Consider the following 6,112-nt stretch of genomic DNA (forward strand, 5'->3'; position numbering starts at 1 on the left):
GTCATTACCACTCCCCAACAGACCTGGTGTAATTTCTTCAGACAGTTGCTGACTTCTCTGTAGGATTTGGGGTAATAATACCTGCTTCAGTGTCGAGGAAAGAGCCTTGCCCCATACCCTGACAGCTAGATGCCTTACAGTAAGGGGTTTTCTCTGCTGCTGCCTCCATCTCATGAAGCCAAGTATTTTCACATTTCCATAAGCTTCATCCTAGGAAAAAGAATTCCATTTCCTGTTTACCTACTTGAAAATTCCTGTTCCTTCTGATCAAAATTCTCCAGGAGGAGAGTCCTTTACCAGAGCCACTCCTAATCCAGTGACATCCCGGTTCCTGTTTCCTCCTTTATCTCCCCCATAGCATTGTGACAAGAGATTGGGCAAATTGGGCAACAAGGAAGATCTTATAAAAACATGGCCTTCCTGCTGTCCTTATAACCATGCCTCTGCCCACCCCTTCCCCAGATTCCCCAAGAGATGGGAGTTGGGTCTGGGCTGCTTAGACAGTAGTTCCTGTCTTCCTTCAGGTCCCTCTTGATTCGTCCCCCCTGCCCCTGTCCACTGGCTGCCAGGCAGGATTGCAGCCCAGACCCAGCAACTGCAAGGCTTCTCTTCCCCTCTTTGCTTCCAGGAAGAGAGCCAACATCACCTCAGATCAAGGCTGAAGGGGTGTGACCCACAGCTGGTTCTGCTGGGTGAGCAGCCGTGATCTCCCCTCCTGGCACTCCTTCCTTCTGTTGCCCTTGTCTGAAGAGGGGAGTTCCAGCAGACTTTCTCTAAACTGTAGCTCTGGCATTCCCCATCTAGAGTAGAGAAAGGTGAAAACAATGCCACCTCCGCACACTGGGCCTGCCTGCTGACCACACTTTGCTGGCCTCTCCGCCCTACAGGAAGAAGGGAGAGCAGGGCCAGGAAAGGGCACACAGGGGACCTAGAGTCTCCTTCCCTCTGGAAATTGACCTGTGATTCCCCTTTGTTGCCAACACCTTGGAATCCAGGCAGTGCCCTGGGGTGTCTGCTGCCTCTTGCTCTGACCTAGACAGCCTGAAGGCCCCAGATAGGCCAGCTTTGGGGTATAGGAACGTGAGCCTCTAGTGGCAACACCTGCTCCTACATCCCTCTGGAGCCTGCATTGGTTCCGGCTGGTGGGGGTAAGGCAGGAGAATCTGTTTCTCCCTTTCTGGCCTGCAGTGAGAGGCGCTGTCAGCATAGACAGGTGGAGACAGGCCCAGCACACAGGCAGAAGGGCATGTGTAAGGTAGGAGGGACATGTGGGGGAAGAGCCTAAAGATCTAGACAATTTTGACAGTAAAAGGGAAATTCTCAGACACATTGGAACTCCAAATTTTGCTTCTAAACATTTTTTTAAATTTTGTTTTATTTTTATTTTATGTGTATGAGTATTTTTACCCGCATGTATGTTAAGTACACCATGTGTATATAATGCTTGTGGAGGCCAGAAGAAGGCTTCAGATCCTCTTGGAACTGGAGTTATGGGTGGTTGTTAGCCACCATGTGAGTGCTGGGAACCGTACCTGGGTCCTCTGCAAGAACAGCCAGTGCTCTCCACTGCTGAGCCATCTCTCCAGCCCCAGTTTCTAAACATTTTTGGTCTTTAGGAAAGCTTTGGAACCTTTGATTTATTAAAACTTAAGGATTTCATTATAACATGGCTTTACCAAATACACCCTCAGGTGCTAGTTTAAAAACCACACAGTGGAACAGTGCAGGTATAAGCAATTGTTCCCTCTGAGTCTGACTTTGTACATGTAAGGCAAGCTACTTTTGAGTCTACAGGTATACATTCATTCACAAAAGCAGAAGAGAGTAAAGCAAAAGACTATTTTGAAATTGTAAGGACACTGGTTTGGCTGATTCACACTGCAGCAGATCCCTGGGAGCTAAAATTCAAAGGTAGAAATGTCTACTATGGTAACAGGCCACTACTGCCTTTGACAGAATTACCGAAATGTTACACTCAGGGTGGCCTGCTACAATGGGCTTGCGTCAGCAGTGAGGGAAACAGCCAGACCTCTGAGCAGGGACAGCTGAGTTCTAGTCCTGACTGCCTCTAATTTCCTCTGTGCCTCTGCTCAGTCACTTCATTGCTTGGGCTGCAGTTGGCATCATTAGGAGGGTGGGGTTTCATCAAGCCCTGTTCAGCTGATTCATGTGATTCATGTGTTCTACTTAAGGGTGGCCAGCACATAGAGTCTCTTCAGATGTTCACTCATTCATTCAACAAAGATGATAGAAGTAACTGCTATATGCCAAAGCACCATGCTAGACTTCCTGCACTGGAGAGTTCACAAGCTACTGGAGTTAGAGGGGTGATTCCGCTAGAATAAGGCGAGCACAGAACACACCACAGGCCACGACTTGGAGCATCTGAGGCCTCTCCCTTGCAGGGGGCAGCCAAGCCCTTGCAAGAATTCTTCTAAGGGCTGGCAGATCTTCCTCCTTACTATTTTGGGGAGTGGGGTAGGGAACAGATCTAAGTTTATGGTCTCTTCCTACATGGCAGTCATGTAACATGATAGAGGGATTGGTCTCAGTCTGTGCAGGCCATCAGTTTCTAGAAGTCCATGAAGATGAGGAATCTAAGAATCAGCAATTGCTGATTCTCATACTCAGGAATTGATGATTAGAAAAGGTTGTGGTGTTGTGGTGATCCCTGGCTGATCTGTTATTGTTGTCGAAGTGTTTGGGGTACTCTAACACCCATCTCCTGCTCCTTTAGTAGCACACTAATTTTCCTGCCTCCATCCATTGTGATAGCAGAAGCAGTCTCCAGGGTCTCCCTCCCCTTTGCTAACGTTGAGACGTGGGCACATAACCCAAGCCAGCCAGACTCTCCCTGATCCCAGTGCAGGGCTGCAGTGGTGGCTTGGTGGTAGGAGCATCTTTTGTTCAGGTGTGAGCATCTGTGGAGACCCTGGTCAGTGCTAATGTTCAGAGGCCCCAGCTTCTTTGTCCTGTTTTTGATTCTCTGGGCTGATATTTGGAAAGCTTGCCTGACCCAGAGCTGAGAGGGGAGGTGGATTGTTGTGTTCCTAGATACTGTACTGTAGCAGAAATCTGAAAAGCATGAGTTTTCTAGATTTGTGACTGCTGATGGTTTCTTCAGGAATTTCTGCTAGTTTTTATAAACAAAGGAAATTTGAAATTTTGAAATTCTTTCCTTTCTTCCTCTCTCTCTTTCTTTCCTTTCTTCTTTCTCCTTCCTTCCTTCCTTCCTTCCTTCCTTCCTTCCTTCCTTCCTTCCTTCCTTCCTTCCTTTTTTTCTTTCTTTCTTTCTTTCTTTCTTTCTTTCTTTCTTTCTTTCTTTCTTTCTTTCCTTCTTTCCTCTCTCTTCCTGAGGCAAGTTTCTCTCTGTAGCCCTAGCTGGCCAAGAACTCACTATGGAGACCGGACTGGTCTGAATCTCACAGAGATCCACCTGCCTTTGCCTCCCAAGTGCTGAGATTAAAGGTGTGTGCCACCACACTAGAAATGTTACATTTCTAAAAAAGAGTAACTGTAATTGTTATCTGACTAAATTATTGTTCCAAATTTAGTATAATAAACAATACACTTAATTTCTTAATATCTTTATGCTTCTCTTCCTTTGGAAATAGACCATTTCTGGAAATTTGGAAGACATGAAAATAGAAAGTATTTTCATATGCCCACATTGCCTTAAAATGGGATTTGTGACAGAAAATGTCCAAATATGTATGTTTTAAGTACTCTTCCTAGCTCCTGAGTTTCTATATTAGCTTTGAATTTTGTATTTTTAAACTCTTGCTTAGTTTTATTTTTATATATATTTTAAAATAGAAAAATGTGCTCAATGAAAATTTCAAACAAAACAAAAGTACAAAAAGCCAAAGCAGGATCTAGAGAGATGATTCAGTGGTTAAGAGCACTGGGTGCTCTTGCAGAGGACTGGGTTCAATTCCCAGCACCCACATGGCAACTGCGAACCATCCTTAACTCCAGTTCCAGGGAATCCAACACCCTCTTCTGACCTCCATGGGCATTGTACGACACAGGTACACTTACATACATGCAGGCAATGCACTCATATACATAAAATAAAAACAAAAAGCCAAAGCAAAAGAGCCCTTTCACTATATCCAATCTCAGGGGAAGGCACCACAAGAAGCTGGTTGTTAACACATATGTTTGACTATCTTTTACTCTTCAATAAATGTGTCGTTGCATCTTCTTGTTGTCTAACAACTAGGCTTTTTCTTTCCGTTGTCACTGTCATCTTTCCCCCACCTACAGACAGATCAGCCCTGCTCATCCTGAAAGCTCAATAAGCATTCCTTTCTTCCCTGCTCACCTGACTGTGTCATTTCTTGCTTATTCTTATCTACCCACTAACCACAGATAGTATGTATATGTGTATCAATGAGTGTTTTGCTGACGTGTTAAGTGTACCCATGTGTGCAATTCCCAGAGACCAGAAGAGGGCATCAGATTCCCTGAAGCTAGATTTATAGATGGTGGTTAGCTACCATGTGGGTGCTGGGAACCAAACTCAAGTCCTTTGCAAGAGTAGCCAGTGCTCTTAACCACCAAGCAATCTCTCCAGCTTCCAACTCTATCCTTTTAAATTTTTATTGTATTATGATTATTATTTGCGTGTGTGTGTGTATGTGTGTATGTTCACATGTCATGGCACACATGTGGGGATCAGAGAACTTTCTGGGGTTGGTTCTCTCCAAACTCAGGTCATCACATTTGTGAGGCAAGTACTTTACCTACTAAGCTGTCTTGCCAGCCCAACTCCATCTTTTTTTAAGGCTTCAGGTAGCTCATCACATACCAAAGTACCATCCTATATAGCCAATTCCCTTTTCATGAATCTTTTTTATAGCTTCCTTTTTTTTTTTTTTTTTTTTTTTTCTTTTCTGGTCACACTTACTTTGTAACTCCAACTGGCCTGGAACTCATTATGTCTAGGTCTAGGCTGACCTCAAACTAACAGCAATTCTTCTGCCTTAGTCTCCTGAGTGCTGGGATTACAGGTATAAGCCACCAGTTTCCCTGTTGTGTCTTCCTGGGTTGTTAATAAGAACATGGATTATTATAACTGTTTACTCACAATCTTATAAGGAAAGACAAAAAAGAAATTCAGAGTTCTCTAAAAGGAACTAGTTACCTAGTCAAAGAGGAAATGTTTCATGTCACCACTCAGGGAAGTTTTGAAGCATGATGTCCTAATATCCAGTACTGCACATTTTCACTCTTTTCTACATGTGCAGTTTTGAGACCTTTTTGCACAGGCAGTGACCAGGGCCATGGTTTTGGAAGATTAACTTGGTTAGTGGGTAGATAAGAATGAGCAATAAACCACACAGGCCAGCAGAGCAGAAATAAATGTTTATTGAGCTCTAGGGATAAGCAGTCCCTGTGCCCAGAGTTTGTTCACTGAGGCAGGTGAAGTCATCCCTATTTTATGGGTGAAGAAATTGAGGTTCAATGAATTAAATAGCATACCAAAGTCATTCAACTAATGAGCCACGGAGCTGAGATGTGACCTCAAGACTGGAAAATCAGAGCCTAGTCTTTTGGGTATGGTGCGAAAAGAGTCAAGAATGCCCAGCTTCCTGCCCTCTAACTACTATGGGCCCAGTCTGGAGTAGGCTGTCTGCAGTGGAGCATATGCAACATGGGTTCTAGGCCAGCATTCACCCTTTTATCGTTAAAGCCATAGAGAGGAGGTAGTTTAATGGAGTGATGGGTGATAACAGTGGACAGTTGGCCAAGACTGTGGCTTAGGCACCCCATAGACATGAACAGAAAAGCAGCCAATGAAGGGGACACAAGGCTCAAGACCGGAAGGGTGTGGCCAGGTGCTCTCCAAGGAGCTGGCAGGTGGGCATTCATGGATCCCAAAGTCTCCTTTCCAGCCAGTTTTGCTGTTTCTATTAGGGGCAGGCAGATGGAGGGGCGGGACACAGTGGAAGGCTGGCACTCACAGTGCTGAACACTCTCCCATCCTCCACCCCCACCCATTTTGCCCTTTAGGGCAAAACCAGCTGAGAACCTGAAAGGGGACCCAGCTGTGGCCATGCCTGTCAGGGCTGAATCCCGCAGCTCCAAATGTCGGGGGGCGGGGGAG

This window comes from Nannospalax galili, unplaced genomic scaffold (genome assembly GCF_000622305.1).
Source record: "Nannospalax galili isolate Female #2095 unplaced genomic scaffold, S.galili_v1.0 scaffold1400, whole genome shotgun sequence".
In the NCBI taxonomy this organism is placed as follows: domain Eukaryota; kingdom Metazoa; phylum Chordata; class Mammalia; order Rodentia; family Spalacidae; genus Nannospalax; species Nannospalax galili.